The following is an 18,431-nucleotide window of genomic DNA, read 5'->3' as shown; positions in this document are numbered from 1 at the left end:
CTTTGCAATTTAATTGCAAACCAAATCTATTTAATTAATCAATTAAACTCTTTAATTAATTAATTAAATCATATTTAAATAGGTGATAACTTGTGTATGTGTGTGACTTACTAGGCTCATCACTAATTGGCAATGAGACATGATATCAACTCTTAATATCATCGTAACTCTTTCTTACCATAAATGATTTCTCTAAATCATTTTATGAACCTCATAGACCATGGTTAACACCTAGCATAGCATGCCATGGCCACCCAATTAGTAATAAGATTTACCTTAAATGAACCTATAATCATATGTTACCATGCACTAGAATCTCTCTCATACAAAATCCCAACTCAAGCCGGAGTCATGGTTTATGTCAAACTCCATTTGCTATGAATATTATGTTCTCTTTTAATTCCAGTTCTTGATTAAAAGATTTTTCTCATCGTAAACTCTTTTCTCAATAAATCTATCTGTCTGTGCCAGAACTTGAAACATCAAGAACAATTAAATGAACATAGGATTTTATCTCTATTTACTTAGAGGAACAGATTCCATCTTGATCAACACTTACCTCCATACATAACTAGTAGGAGCCAACACATGCCCATATACCCATACATAGTACAAGTATGAAAGCGAGATCAAACTCAAACTACCTATATACAAGATAATCATGCTATCTCAGGTCTAAAGATTATATGCACTGATATGATTTATGACAAAACATTGACAAGAGTAAACTCCATGTGCTTGTCATAAGTGTCACTGGTTCGGCCTACTTATCATTTATAAGTGCCTATCATGTTTGTTATATGGCATGAGACTCACCATTCCATCTTATTTATATCTCATATAAATAACTTGGGAATAAACATGAATACAATCTTTCTGGATAAGTCATGTCCTTATTATGAAGTATCCTCGATTGTGAACCTATTTATGATACTTTGTGCTAGAAATATTGTCACTCATATTCTTAACAACTTAAGAATAATATTTCTAACAAAATATCAATGGACCTTTTCTATTACACATAAATATATTATGTAAACGGAAAAGTGGAAATGCCTTTTATTAATAAAATTATGTACAAGATACATACTAAATGATATGCTCTAGGGCATATTACTAACAGTTTCAAGGCCACTTTATGGCCCACCGACAGGGAAGATAGGGGTAGGATTGAATTTCGGCTCCTTAGTGTCGACAAGGTAATGAATATGGATGAGTTCAATGCCATATTCGGCTTCGACAGCATCGGACACCAAGAGACCCTCAGAACTGAATGGTCTACAACAGCATTGACTTCTGGCATTCTATAGCCCCAAACACGGAGCCTTACAACTCCAGTAAGTTAAAATCTTTAGGTATCACCAGCCCTACCTTTCGTTACATGCACCGGTTGGCCACCCACTCTATCATGGGCTGCGGTAATAGTTTAGGCATGGTGAATGCCAATGAGCTCTTCTTCCTTTGGTGTATGGTTATTGGATAGTGCTGCAGCACCAGCTTCTTTTTGTGCAACCACCTTCACCGCCTATCTCACCAACCTACGGGGCACATCGTGCTTGGTGGTCTTGTCACAACCATCGCTCTGCACTTCAGATTCGTTCTAGGACATCACAGGCTGCACTCCATTGGTGAAACATCAAAGATCGATTAAACCATCTGCATATCCATGGGGATATGTAAGAAAGTCAGCAACACCTGCTACCTGAATGATGCTGAAGGGAACGTCATCCCTAGGAGTGACGAAGCACGAGAATGCCCTGGCGAAACCTCGCAGCCACAGGCGGAAGCCCAAGAGCCACTCCACCACGAGTCTCCCGCACGAGTGCCTCCATACACACCATCACCCACAGATCCAGTCCTCGCATACCTACAGTGTATGGAAACCACATTTCAATAATAGAATGCAAGCACTCAAGGACAGCCTCCAGGAAGCCCACAATAAGTTGGACATGATAATGGAGAGGCTCGATGAAGAGGGACCATCATCACCATCGTCACCATCAGAGACTTTTTAGAGCTAGGACTATAGGATAGGTTCTTTATTGTAAAATTTCATATACCTTAGTCCTAAATTGCACTCGTAGGTCTCTTTTACTTGCTTTTTGTCCAACCTTTCCATTCTTAATACATAATATGCTTTCTCATTATTTATGTGCTATCTTTTAATTTTGCGTATTGTGTTGACATTAAGTACAATGCCTGATTTGAGTTTGGGGGTACAAGTGCATTTCATGCATTGCATATCATTACATTGCTTAAATTCATTTATATTATTCTTGTGTATCAAAATTCTAGAAAAATTTTAAAAATTTTGAAAATTTTGAATCTTGAATTTGTGAAACTCAGAACTATAACCACAATCTCTAGTGAGCCAATAATTAAACTCTATGGGATCGAGGAATGAACGTATCTGGATAGGCAAAAAGGATTTTAATATGTTGTCTGTGAAAAACCTAATCTCTTTAGTGGAGCTAGACTAGTTAAACCCCTTCATAACTATTAACTTGTCACATTGAACTTGTGAAGTTAAGAGAAATTTTTGAAATAAAGACAAACCTAAAAATGCCTCACTAGCTCTAGAACATGTCTCTTGGACCTATCGAGGCAAAATCCTAGCACATGCTTGATGAAGAGATGAGTAAGGTATTCTTTGTATAGCCCCACTAAGCCTTAGCCACCCTAGTTACAATATATCCCTTGAAGCCAACTTAAACCTATGCTTTTACCTATTTGATTTTCCTTGTTTACCCACAAACATTCACCTAGTCCCCAACCTAAACACTCACCTCACCCTTTTGAGGGAGCCTAGTGTATGAAGGATAAGTATATCAAGCACAAAAGAAAGCATGGGGAGAAGGTGTCAAAACTAAGAAGAATGCTTTGCCTCTTTAACCCAACAAAAACAATGAGTTTGGGGGAGAAGACAAAAAGGGACACATAAAAAAAAGGGTCTCGAGAATTAGTATCATAAAGTACGCATAGCATTATGAAAAACCCTTCTTCCTCACGCATAATTCAGCAAATAAACTTGGTATACTTAGGACTTTATACGTGAAAGCTATTCTCATGTTTGCATTATTTAAAAACCCCTCATTGGCAACCAAGTCACTATCCCTTTAGCCCCATTACAACCCTTTGAAAAGTATATGCTACATTAGTGGAGATAGAGAATTAAGATATGCCTATGGAGTTGGAATTAAATTAAACTCACTACAATCATCCATAATAGAGGAAAATTTAAAGGAGAAAGTGTTTCTCAAATTTATCCTAATAAAACAAGTTATTTGTGACTTATTAATAGCCTTGCATGGAGGAATAACTAGTCGAAACACTATGAAGGGAGGTGAAGTTCCAAGCAGGCAGCTATTAGAACCCTTATGCCTTGAAAGAGGGTAAATGGTATGAAGGATTGGAGGAGTTCAATTATGTGCTAACAGAATTATTGGTTATATTCCTAAGTTATCCCCTAAAATGTGTTCTAAAACAAAGTTTTATTTTGCTTGAGGACAAGCAAAAGTTTGAGTTTGGGGGTATTTGATACACTTGAATTATATAGATGTTTTTAAGCACATTTGTATATTATTTCATGGCATTTAGGTAAGCAATCTCATGCATAGTAGTTAATTTCATTAACTTTTGTAATTTCCATTGTCTAGCTAAATTTCATATTTTCTACATCATTTCAGGTGTTTGGGTAAAGTTCCAAGGTGTAGGAGTACAAAGGAAAGCTTGGAAAAACCAAAGAAAAGAGAAGTGTTACTGATGCAACTTACACGGGTCGTGTAAGCAAAGACAAAGACCCGTGTAACCTACTGCCAGAGGAAAGCTGAAAAAGTCAAGGGAGAAACGTAGTACACGAGTCATTGTTTCGCTGGTTTTATAACCCCGCAAGTGCACGGATCGCTAACAAGTAATAAAGTGATGAGTAAAGTATCGTTCCCACGAGGAATTTGATTAGTAAGTACCAATCTACACAGTAATTTTGATTGTCTAGGCTATCGAATACTTAGGGAATGAAGTTTGTTATCCTTAAACACTGAATGGTAAACTTAAAACGAAATAATTTCTTTAAAACAATTTCGGAATTAAGATTTCACACTTAAATCATACTAGGGATGTTACCTCGTTTATTTACGGGATTAAGGATCGTTTACCTTGATGGAAATCAATCCTAAGTTATCCTAAGTCCTCTCTCAAGGCACCTAGAGTATATTCTAATTAACTTAAACCCGACTTTTATGGTGATCAAATTAATTAAAATCCTTTAAGGTCTTTGACCAATTTTCAAATTCCACAAAGGTGTCAACCTATGTCTAGGTCAGAATTCCTAGGTTCAAGATCTTGATTTTCTAATATTAATCTTCACCTTTCAGTCCTTTAATTAATATCTACAATAAATACTAAGTGGGTACCAGCACTTAGCATGCATTAAGATCACAAGAAATTAAATCAAGGAACAAATCTCAAATCCAATAAATAAAACTTAGTGTTCATCCATAATAATGATTACAAGCATTACTCTCCCAATTCCAGAATAAGAAAACTACTCACTCATGGTGAGTTCAGCAAACATCATGATAAAAAGGTAAAGACCGTAAAAAGAAAATCATATGGAAGAAATAAAACAATAAAAATCCGTTTATGGAGATGGAATGAAGGAATCGAAGAGAATTTGCAGTTTTGATCTTGTGGAGCTTCAGCTGGAAAACTCCTTTTGATACTGATATTCCTCTCCTCAAGACGGTTGGAGAGAGTGCAGAATGTGAGTCTCTCTAAAACTCCTAAAAGGTGCTGTCCCCCCTCCCCCCCCTTTGGGATGTTTTCTCTTTCTATTTATAATAGTTGTTCTAGGTTTAGGTCATTTTGAGTCCCCAAAGCCTTAGGAGTCTTATTTAAATGTGTAAACAAGAGCAGAAATTTGGGTTTGAAAACTGGCTGCCGCATGATACATGGCCTGTGTGTCACTATGTGGGTCCTAACATGTAGGGCTGTGTAACTTACTGGAGTGAAATTGCGGAGTCTTACATTAGCACAGAGACTTACACGGGTCTGCGCTGGCTACACGGACCTAGTTACATGAGCCGTGTACTTTTGTTCTCAGAAAGTTCTTCAAGCTTGTACTCGGTAGAGACTTTCACGGGTCCCTGCAGATTACACGGGTCCAATTACACGACCCGTGTACTTTTGTTTCTCCATTGGCTCTCTAGCTTTCTTTTGGCAGAAGGTTACACGGGTCTAGGGCTTGGCTTACACGACCCGTATACTTTGTATCAGTAGCAATTCTCAGTCTCTTGTCCTCTCCAGGCTTCCCTTTTGCACTCCTATACTCTGGGGCTTCACCCAAACACCTGAAATGATGCAGAAAACATGGAATTAAGGGCTCGGCAATAGAAATTACAAAAACTAATGAAATCAACTATTATGCATGAGATTATTTACCTAAATGCTATGAGATAGTATACAAATGTGCTTAAAAACATCTATACAATTCAAGTGTATCAAATAGCCCTAAACTCAAACTTTTGCTTGTCCTCAAGCAAAACAAAACTCTGTTTTAAAACACATTTCAGGGGATACTTAGGAATATAATCAACAATTTTATAAGCACAAAATTGAACTCTTCCAATCTTTCATGCCAATGACCCTCTTTCAAGGCATAAGGGTTTTAATAGCTGCATGTTTGGAACTTCACCTCCCTTCATAGTGTTTCAACTAATTATTCCTCTTTACAAGGCCATTAATAAATCACAAATAACCTGTTTTATCAGGATAGACTTGAGAAACACTTACTCCCCCAAATTTGCCTCTATTGTGGGTAATTGTAGTGAAGTGATTCAATTCCAACTCCATAGGCATACTCAATTTTCTATCTCCACTAATGTAGCATACACTTGTCAAAAGATCGAAAGGTCTTAAAAGGGTTGTAATGGGGCTAAAGGGATAATGACTTGATTGCCAATGAAAGGTTTTAGGGAATGCAAATATGAGGATAGTATGTAAGCATAAAATATCAAGTATACTAAGTTTATTCTACTAATTTTGTATGGAGAAATGGGCTTTTGATTTTTTATAGTGCCAAGCATGCTTCCATGATACATATCTTGGGACTTCTTCTCTTTTGTTTTTTTTTTTTCCTTTTTTTTATGTTCCTTTTGTCCTCTCCCCCAAACTCATTGCTTTTGCTGGATTAGAAAGGCAAATTTTGATTTGATTTCAATTGCACACTTGCACTCTTTCTTGAGTTCTACATCCTCTCTCCATTTTCTTTTTTTTTTTTACACTTAATATACTTTTTACTTATGCATTTAGCTTCCTCAAAAGGGTAAGGTAGGTGTTTAGGCTAGGGGCTAGGTAAATAATATGGGTAAACAAGGAAAAATCTAAGGGATAAATATAGGCTTCAAGTTGGCTACAAGGGATATACATTTTTATTAGGGGTGGCTAAGGCTTAATGAGGCTATAGCAAAGAATGCCTTAATCATTTCTTCATCAAGCATATGCTAGGATTTCACCTTGATAGGTCCAAGAGATATGTTCTAGAGCTAGTGAGGCATTTTTAGGTTTGCTTGTATTTCAAAAATGTTCTCCTAATTTTACAAGTTCAATGTGACAGATTAATGGCTATGAAGGGGTTTAACTAGTCTAGTTCCGCTAAAGAGATTAGGGCATTCACAAAAAACATTTTAGAGTCCCTTTTTGCCTATCCAGATACGTTCATTCCTCTATCCTGCGGAGTCTAATTATTAGCTTACTAGAAATTAGTTATAGTGCTAAGTTTCACAATTCAAAGTCCAAAATTTTCAAAGAATTTTCAATATTTTTTTGGAATTTTGATATACAAGAATAATATAGCTGAATTTAAACAATGTAATGATATGCATGTAATGATATGCAATGCACTTATACACCCCCAAACTCAAACCGGACATTGTCCTCAATGTTAACATAATATGCAAAATTAGACAAAACGTGCAAAGATTATAAGAAAGCATATTATTTATTAAGCGTTGAAAAGTTTGGACATAAAGCAAATAAAGGAGACCTATGATTGTAATCTAGGACTAAGGTATGCAAGATTTTACAATAAAGGACCTATCCTACAGTCCTAAGTCTAAAAGGTCTTTGATGGTGATGATGGCGATGCTGGCTCCTCTTCATCGAACCTCTCCATTAGCATGTCCAACTTGTTGTGGGCTTCCTAGAGGTTATCTTCGATTGCTCGCATCTTGTTGTTGATTGTGGTCTCCATGCGCTGTAGGTATGCGAGTACCGGGTCTGTGGGTGGTGGTGTGTATGGAGGCACTCGAGCGGGGGACTCCTGAAACATAGGCTCTTGGGCTTCCGCCTGTGGCTGCGAAGTCTCACCAGGTCCTTCTTGTGCTTTTTCTCTCTGAGGGATGGCATTCCCTTTGGCATCTAGTAGGTAGCAGGTGTTGCCCACCTTCTTACATATCCCCATGGATATGCAGATGGTCTGATCTATTCTTGATGTTCCACTGATGGAGCGCAGCCTGTGATGTCCTGGAACAAATCTAAAGTCGAGGGCGATAGTTGTGACAAGGCCACCAAGCACGATGTGCCCGATAGACTGATGATAGAGGCAGCGAAGGTGGTTGCACAGAAAGAAGCCGGTGCTGCAGCGCTGCCCAGTGACTATACACCACAAGAAGAATAGCTTGCTGGCGTTTACCACGCCAAAGCTGTCACCATGACCCATGATGGTGTGGGGGGCTAACCGATGCATGTAGCGTAGGGCTGGACTTGTGATACCCGTGGATTTGGATTTGCTGGAGTTATATGGCTTCATGTTCGGGGCAATGGAACTCTAGAAGTTGATGCTGTTGTAGAGCATGCAGTTCCTAGGGATCTCTTGCTGGCCGGTGCTGTCAAAGCCGAAGATGGCATTGAACTCATCTATGTTCATCACCCGGTCAACACTAAGGAGGCGAAATTCAATTCTGCCCCTATCTTCCCTGTCGGTAGGCCATAAGGTGGCCTTGAAACTGCCCAAAAACTCCAGAGTGGTGTCCCGATATGCAGGGAATTGGAGTTGGGCGAACCTTGTCCACCTGATGCTATCGAGTAGTCCATTGATCTCATCCTGTAGCCCAATTTGCTCCAGCAACGTAAAATCTATGTATTTTGTGGAGCTTATTTTCCGAGTGTGAAGCCGAGTGCACATCGCCTTATGGGCATCATCACGGAATCCCCAAGGAATGGAGATTTCGGGTTGTGGAGCGACTTGTGGTTGGGGTTGCGGTGGAGGATGGGCTGGTTGAGAGGGTTGAGGGGAGGCTACCCTTGTTCTTGGGCGTTGGGGTGTCGGCTGAGGGGAAGAAGGTGAGGAGTGTCCTCTTTACCTCGAGGAAGAGCCCATCACTACAAGAAAATTAATATTTAACGAGAGGAAAAATCATCGTTAAAAGTTAAAAAGTGGTCGTTAATAATAATTAACAACCACAAAAGTTGGTCGTTAAGTCGTCGTTAAAAAGTTTAACGAGGACTTTATATAACTCGTCGTTGATACTAATAACGAGGACACAATAAGCGATTGTTAAAATTATAGTATTAACGACTATTTTAGCCGTCGTTAATGTTATTAACGACGGAGAAAATGGTCATCAAATTTAAATTAAAAGATCGTTATTTTACAATGTAATGGCCTCTAAAAACTATTAACAATGAAAAAATTAGTCGTTAAAAAATATTAACAACAACAAATAATGCTTGTTAATGGTTATTAACAATTAAAAAAAATCTCGTTAAAAAGTATTAACAAGAGCAAATGATGATCGTTAAAAATTACTAACGATAGTAAAAAGTAGTCATTGAAAATAATTGAGGATGAACATTAAAAATTGATAACAACGATGCAAAATGGTCATTAAAAATGATTAACAATCATAAAAATAGTTGTGAAAACATATTAACAATAACAAAAAGAGGTGATTAACAATCAATATGAATACAAAAATCATCATTAATGATGATGATTTAATTGTGTTAACTTTTAAAACACTAAAAAATTTAATAAGCAATTAATAATAATAAATAATATGCTTCATAAGTAAAATAACATTTATACATCAATATGAAAAATGTCATAACAACCGTCTCAAATGTCGGTTTAATATTAATTATTTACACTTAATTTGTTTATGTCAATAAGAAAACTATAAATACGTGAAGGCTGAAATAAAATTCAACAATATCTTTTAAGTTACTTTTGAACACCTTTACCCAAAAAAATTACTTCAATGCTTTCACTATTTGCATAATCACATCTGCACCAAAATATAAAAATATAATTAGATTGCAATAACTATGAAATCCACTAATAGCTTGAAATGAGTTTCACATTTAACTTAAAATTTGTTAGTATTTTATTTCTAAACAGTTTAAGTATAATATATCAAATAAAAAATTCGGCAAAGTTCCGTTTGTATTTTGAACATTTTTAAAATTTCAAACAAATAATTAAAATTCACAACTTGCATAAAAAATAAATTCAAAAATATTCATCAACTTCCAATCCAATTTCTGTGCTCTTTAATTAAATTATATACATTTATCTTCAATAAATATATAATAGGGAATATTATATTTCCATTTGTAAATGTACAACTTAAAATATGACCTATATTAAAAACAATATAAAGAATATAGTAGATGAAAAAGAAGGTAATTTACCTTATCGCAATCATGTAGATTGATCTGTAGATAGAGGAGTTCTAGATGGAGCATTAGAGTATTGGCTCAATAATAAGTCCTCTAGGTGTTTCATCCTAGTTTCTACTTCAGACAAACGATCCTTAAGCAATCGATTCTCCTCTTGAAGGCCAACATTGGAATGAGATTTCTTAACTTCTTTTGCCTTTATTCCACTCCCACAACTAATAACTTGATCACGATGTCGTGTTTCAAAACATTGTTCTACTACCTCCATATGAGACAAAGAAGGGTTGGATTGGATGACATCACGTATTTGATCCTATAATAATTATGATTAATCAATGACACAAATATAATAATTTATGAAAAGAAACAGATTTGCAATAAAAGTAATATAACATATATATTTCTCTTGAACATTAGAGTCAACCAAATTTGCACCCTTCTTATGAGTTTCAAAGAATATAGTTCCAATGTCTGGTGGATTGCCATCCTTGCCTCCCTTTACAAAATACGATATTATTACACAATAGCATAATATATTTAATCTCTAAAATGCAAAAGCATGAAAAAATTTCACTAACATTACCAAATCATAGATAATTTGTCTGTAAGGTTTGCTACCAGTACGATGAAGCATAGTTAAATTTTTCCTATTTTCAGAGTTTCGAACACTTGTTTCCTACATTAAAAAAAGAATTTAAAAATATTATGTTAACCCTTCTAAAAAATAATAAAACTAAAGATAAAAATACTTATATTTAATTTACATAATTTCTAATATTAGTAAAATAAAATGTCATACCTTAAATTTTTTGGTGCAAAAATGGTTCTTAACTAACCACTCCCAATCTTCTTGATGCATCCCTTGAGGAACATTTTTCAACATCTCTGGAAAAGAACCACAAGGCTTTATATTGTGGCATTTCAAATCCCCTCTCCAATTATTCCACAAATGATTCATGTGCTCTAAAGTCTTTTCTCGATATAGCTCAATGTTAAAATTTTTAAATTTCTCCTACAAAAAAAAAAGAATGAATGAATAGATGCAAATTAAATTAATCCAATGTTTTATTAAAAGTAAAGGTACCTTGACTGGATCCCACATATGTCTTTTGCATCTTCTCCAATTTGCTTCCATGAGTGCACTCTTATTGGACAAATGTTTGGGTCACGCACTATTTTGCCCAAATGTCTTGACCATTCTGCATGATTTTCTCCAACAACTCGATTATTATAAAAAATCACATCCAGTTTCTCTCCATCCTTAAGTGCTGCAATCTTTTTACCCTTGTTCATTCCTCTTATTTTTCTCTTCTTTTGTATAGTGGAAATACCTAAATAAAAAAGTCCTTAGAACTTCATTAATGATATAGAAATAATGCATCAACAATAAATATAAATTATTAATAATACATATGACAATAATTATTTGAACCTTCTTGTGTTTCTTCCTAAGCTGGATTATTATTACTTTGATGTTGCCTTGTTGTATTGCATTCTGCAGTATCAAAATCTATCAATATTAAAAATAAAAAATAAATTATTAATGTAAACTAAATTCATAACCCTGAATGAAATAGAAAAATAGGAGTTGAACCTTCATGCACTTGTTCAGGTATTTGTTCTTGTACTCCACCATCTTCTTCCCTATGATCAACATCTTGAAAAAGAGAGATGTCATTATGTGGCCCTAACGAACAACGTGCAATTGATGCAGTTTGACTTTGTGTGGATGTCATAGGTAAAAATGATCTTGATTGATGTCCATGTCCCCTTGCCCTTCTTAATGCACCCGGTGGTATAAATGAACTCTTCACTATATTTGTCCTAGGTCCTTTCTTTTTTTGTGACCACATTTCTAGCGTCATTTACCTGGAATATTAGCACATCAAATATATGTGAATTTTTTTTCAAACCAACAAAATATATCATGACATAAATAAATATAGGAAACAACATAAATAAAATATGGGAAAAAGACAAAATGAAATGTAAACTACATTGAATAACTTAATTACACATAAACATCCAAAATAAATTATGTATATATTATAGAGTTTATTTTGAAAAGAAACATTATACACTAGCATTCAAACAATAATAATTAAATAAACTTCATGATCCATGTTTTTTTTTCTTCTGTGTTGAAGATATATCAATTATTTGTGGCTCTATATCCATCCTCTTCCAACTAATTTGGTCATTTGCATCAACTGTAGTTGTTTCTCTAGATTCAAGACTGACAGATTCATCAGCTTGATATGCTTCACCTAATTGATTCAAATCAACGGGGTCAATGTCTTCTTCTAATGGGATGTCATAAGAATCTCGAGGATGTGCCTTTATCACACAATGCTAGCCTTTGTGAATATTGTCTGGAACATAAAAGACTTGTGATGCTTGGTTAGCTAAAATGAAAGGTTCATTTGTTTTCAAAGTTCGTTTACAATTAACACTAACCCCCCCCCATATTCATCAATCTTAACCCCCCTCACTCGATCATAAACATCCCACCAATTACAACGAAATAACACCACACGTCTTCCTCCAAGATATTGTAATTGAATAATCTCAGTTAAGACATCGTAGTAATCTACGTTGTTAACTTCATCACCAATATCTCCAATTACAACAACTCCACTATTTTGTGTCCTCAAACCTTGGTCATGATATTCAGTATGAAACCTATACCCATTGACAATGTAACCATAAAAAGGTGTCACATATCGAGCAGGACCGAGTGATAATGAGAGTAGGGCTCCCATCATTGGACTTGAGTCATTTTTATGCAACCATGCAACCTATAAAAAAAATTTGTTTGAAAAAGTGAAAAATCAATTCCTAATGGTTACAAACAATTGAAATAATTAATTACTCAAAATACATACAAAACTTAAAGTGTACTTACTTTCGTCTTAAATCATCTAACAAAATTTTTATTCCATTGACCTTCTGACATACTTACTAAATTGGTTGCTGGCAATTGTGAATACTCTCTAAGGGGAAAAAAAAAAAAGAGGATTATAGGCGATTGTGATAAATTAAAAAAAAAAAGAGTAAATACAATATGAATAAACAAAAAAAAATATCATACTCGATGTATGGTTGGACTTCATCACAATTCTTTAATACATAAATATGAGCTTGCTCCCACTCCTATGTATCAAGATCATGAGTTTTACTAGCACCTAATCCTCGTCCTACTTTGGAGAAAATTGATAAGCCTCCTTTATTTTTATTACTGCCACCATCATAGTTGCGCTCCATTCGATTGAACTTTGTCTCAATGCCATGCAAGTACCTTGAGCAAAGAGTCATGCACTCATTTGTAATGTATGCCTCTGCAATTGAACCCTCTACACAAGCTCTATTACGAATACATGACTTAAATGAATATAATGCTCGTTCTATTGGGTACATCCAACGATATTGTACTGGTCCACCAATTTTAGCTTCATTAGCCAAATGCATAGGCAAATGCACCATAATGTCAAAGAATAAAGGTGGAAAGATCCTTTCTAGCTTGCAAAGAGTTATGGGAATTTGCTTTTCTAATTGCTCCAATACATCTACCTTTAATGACTTTGCTCCTAAATGGGTGAAGAACAATGACAGCTCAACAAGTGGTTCATATACTACTTTAGGAAGTAAACCACGTATTGCAAGAGGAAGTATATGTAATAGAAGAACGTGACAATCATGACTCTTTAATCCTGAGATTTTACTCTCTTTCATGTTTACACAAAGAGAAATATTGGATGAAAATCCATCTGGAACTTTTAACTGCTTCAAGAATTGGCAAAGCCTGTATTTTTCAGTAGTAGATAAACTGTACAATGCCGGAGGTATCACAACTTTATTCCTCTGCTGTACTGGGTGTAACTCTGGCCTTATATTTAATGCTTGCAAGTCAAGGCGAGTTTTATGCTATCTTTAGTTTTTCCCTTTATTTTCATGATTGTCCCTAGTATATTATCGCATATATTCTTTTCAATGTGCATGACATCTAAGTTGTGACGTAGCAATAAGGTCCTCCAATATGAAGGTCAAATAATATACTCTTTATTCCAATTATCCCCCCTACCATCATGTGAGATTGCTTTCTTCATATGAGGAGCCTTAGTTAATATGACCCCTTCAAGATTTTTCACTTGATCAAGTATATCATCTCCTGAAAGTGGCTTGGGTGGTAACCCTCACTCCCTTGTGCCATCAAAAGATTCGTTATCATTTCTCCATTTGTGATTAAAAGGAAGATATCGTCGATGACCCATATAACATTGCTTGCCTCCATTGGCCAACCTCATCCAACAGGTGTCCTTATTACAACAAGGACAAGCCAACTTTCCCTTAGTACTCCAACCTGATAAGTTTGCATATGCAGGGAAATCATTGATAGTCCATAGTAAAATTGCATGTAACTTGAAATTATGTTGTGCATATGCATCAAATGTATCAATGCCAGTTTCCCATATCTCTTTTAGTTCTTCTACTAAAGGTTGAAGATAGATATCAATTGCATCTCCGGGACCCTCAGGACCTGGAATAAGCATTGATAAAATAAAATTTGATTGTTTCATGCACATCCAAGGTGGCAAATTGTATGGAATGAGTAAAACTAGCCAAACACTATATGGCATTTTTGAATTGGCAAAAGGTTAAAATCCATCACTAGCAAGGCCTAGTCTCATATTGCGAGAGTCTGAGGCAAAATTTGGATGTAGTTTGTCAAAGGAAATCCATGCCATTGAATCAGCAGGGTGTCTCATCACTCCAACATCTACCCTCTTATCTTTATGCCATCTCATCAAAGACGCTGTCTTTGTGGACATAAACAATCTTTGAAGTCTTAGCTTTAGTGGAAAGTAACGCATAATTTTTTTTGGTATTCTCTTCCCATTGGTTTTAACCTTGTCTTCCCCATTATATTTATCAGTCTTCCATCTAGAATAGCCACAAATCTTATAAAAATCTAGCCTCCCATCCTCTTTCCAATATAACATGCAATTATTTACACATGCATCAATTTTTTTGTATGAGAGACCAAGATCTTGAATTACTTTCTTTGCATCATAATACGATTGTGGCAAATTAGATCCTTGAGGTAATAATTCATCTTTCAATAATTGCAACAACATAGTAAATGACTCATTACTCCATCGACCAAGGCTCTTGATATGGAGCAATTTGACTAAGCAAAATAACTTTGAGCTCTTAGAACCTTGGTATAATGGTTGCTCAAAATCTCTTAGTAACCTATAGAATTTATTCGCTTCCTCATTCGGTTCCTCTTTATGAATATCACAAGCGAAGATATCCGTATCCATATCATTTGTATCTTGACCACAAAACTTTGGATACAAATCCCTTAAAATGTCATGCATCTCATTGCTAGGCTCATCTTCACTTTGTTGAACACTTTCTAAATTAGATTCAGATTCACCTACCCTTTCTCCATGGTGATACCAAAATGTATAATTACATATTATTCCATACACATTGAGATGTGTCCCTACCACTTCTCATGTGGCGGAATACATGTTACTACACTTGACACATGGACAACGTATTTCCCCACGCCTCCCAGTCTTCTTAAAAGCATAGTCTAAAAATTCCTCAACCCCATGTAAATATACATCATTAAGACGATCACCAACAAGATCCATCCATCCTTTACTAGGAGCCATTATCTAATAAATTGATAGTTAGAAATATAACCTATAAAAATAAGCAAACATATTTGACAAGAAAAAAAATTAGTTTAAAATTTAGGTTACATTATTAAATAAATAAATATTAAAAAAAATTAAATAACATTGATCACAAAAAGGATGGTGCCAAAATATTATATGAAGTGGAAATTTAAAAGTAGGGTCAGAATGGAGGAATTTGAAAGACAAAGAACTATAAAAGTGAATTTTCTAAATACATAAGGACTTATGGAATAATTATGCATTGATCAATGAAAGGGAGACACTTGGTAAAATAAAAGCCACTCCTTTTTGTTCCTAAATCAATCAGCTGTACTCTCAATCTCCCTCAATTTTTCATTTTCCTTCATCCTCTATTTTTCGTTTCTTCTTCTCTTCATTTTTGTTAATTAACATTACCCTTTTTTATTTTAAATTATTAGCATTAAACTTTATTAAATTTAAATTTAATATCTCATAATATTAAAATTAATTCTAATATGGTTGAGTTTTTAAACTTATTTGAAAATTTTATGATTAAAGGCTTGTTCGGTAATGCTTGCCTAGCTAGTCACATTCTACAGTCCAAATTGGTGTAATTTACTGTACATAATCAAAATTATCATGTTTTCCTATAGATAATTTTTGGGAACTTGCTACATATATTTGACTATTTTCTGCACTATGGAATGCAGAATATGCGTACACATGCAAGCTAAATGAGAAGAGTGATGTGTACAGTTTTGGAGTAGTCCTAATGGAGTTGGTCACAGGAAAAAGGCCAGTAGAACCAGAATTTGGAGAGAACAAGGACATAGTGTACTGGGTTTGCAGCAAAATGATAAGCAAAGAGAATGCACTTGATTTAGTGGACTCAAACATCTCAGAGAACCTAAGGGAGGATGCTATTTCCAGCCAAGCAAAATAACATTTGTGAAACTATCAGTTGTGCAGATTTGCAATTAAATATGCAGATTACTGAGGGAGGATGCTATCTCCATGACTGGCTGTAAAATTACTGCAGATTTGCAATTAAATATGCAGCAGAATTTGTGCAGAACTGTAGCAGAGCTTGAGCAGGAATTGCTGCGAAATTTGTAGCAGAATTTGAGCAAGAATTACATATTAATTTATAGCAAAATTACTGCAGGAATTGCAATGAAATTAGTGCAAGAATTGTGGCAGAAATTGCATTAGAATGAGCAAGAATTGCTGCAGATTTTACTATAAAATAAGCAGCAGAATTTGTGCAGAATTGTAGCAGAGCTTGAGCAGGAATTACTGCGAAATTTATAGCAGAATTTGAGCAAGAATTACATATTAATTTATAGCAAAATTACTGCAGGAATTGTAATGAAATTAGTGCAAGAATTGCGGCTGAATTTGAGCAGAAATTACATTAGAATGAGCAAGAATTGCTACAGATTTTGCTATAAAATAAGCAGCAGAATTTGTGCAAAACTGCAGCAGAATTTGAACAAGAATAGCTGTGGAATTTATAGCACAATTTGAGCAGGAATTACATATTAATTTGCAGCAGAATTTGAGCAATAATTACAATATAATTAGTACAGGATTTACAGCAGAATTTGAGCAGAAATTGTATTAGTATGAGCAAGAATTATGGCTTTTTACCTATAAAGATTAATTAGTTATGTCATAAAGGGTTAATATGTTAATTTGTTAGGGGTGTGGAATTTAATTACCAAATTCTGCAGTTAACTACCTTTTTAGCATGGGATAGTTTGGTCTTTCAGAGCACTTCACTCTCATCTCTAAGCACCAGCTTATGCTAAAATTCTAAAACAATACTTTTTTTTTGTATAAAATTTCAAACTTGTTAATCTCTTAAACATCCATCACCTAAATTCCACACCCTCTAATTTGTGCCTCTAATCTTGGAAATAATTGATTCTCCACATTCAAATAAACATTTAGTATAATTAATGTAAGTTAAAAAAAAAGACAATATCACATGGCAATATAGTACTAATCTCTATCAAATGAATAAACATGTAAATCTACTTTTGGTTAAAGACCACAACCATGTACCTATGATGCCTTTTTCAATTAGCAGAGGGTTGAATTCTGCACATGGGTATCTAAGATATTGTTCTAGCATAAAAATTTAATAAATTTCTGCTCCATTTGCTTTTAGCTATTCTTTCATATTATTAACCCCTCCATAAAATTTCATTCTAGCAATCTATCAAACACATAGAGACCAAAGGCCAATAGCTCCCAATCAAATAGAATGACACCACCTGATTGATAAGAAAAGCTTACTTGCAAGATTGTTGATTTAGGAGAGACTTCCAAATTAATCAACCCTATGAGCAATGTAGGCTTCCAAATCAAGGTCAGTAGGAATTAACAAGGGGTATTTGTAGAAATCAATGGACTTCCTCTCTTCCAAAATATGAACAGCCAATCAAATATAAGAAATGCTGCAGAATTGCTACATATTTTGCAATAAATATATGCTGCAGAATTTTGTGCAAATTTTCCATAGAATTTGAGAATGAATTACATGTTAATTTGTAGCAGAATTTGAGCAGGAATTGCAATGAAATTAATGCAGAAATTGTAGCAGAATTTGAGCAGAAATTACATCAGAATAAGTAAGAATTACTGCAAATTTTGCAATAAAATGAGTAGTAGAATTTGTGCAGAAATTGCAGCAGAATTTGAGCAAAAATTACATCAGAATAAGTAAGAATTATTGCAGAATTGCTGCAAATTTTGCAATAAAATAAGTAGTAAAATTTGTGCAGAACTGCAGCAGAATTTAAGCAGGAATTACTATGGAATTTGCAGCAAAATTTGAGCAGGAATTGCATATTAATTTATAGCAAAATTTGAGCCAGAATTTCAATGTAATTAGTATAGGATTTGCAGCAGAATTTAAGCAAATATTATTCTAAAATAAAATTTTAATAAATTTCTACTCTTTGTTTTTAGCTATTCTTTCATATTATTAACCCTCCATAAAATTTCATTCTAGCAATCTATCAAACACATAGAGACCTAAAGGCAAATAGCTCCTAATCAAATATAATGACACCA

This window comes from Hevea brasiliensis, chromosome 4, assembly GCF_030052815.1.
Source record: "Hevea brasiliensis isolate MT/VB/25A 57/8 chromosome 4, ASM3005281v1, whole genome shotgun sequence".
NCBI lineage: Eukaryota > Viridiplantae > Streptophyta > Magnoliopsida > Malpighiales > Euphorbiaceae > Hevea > Hevea brasiliensis.
This window is presented reverse-complemented; position numbering follows the sequence as displayed.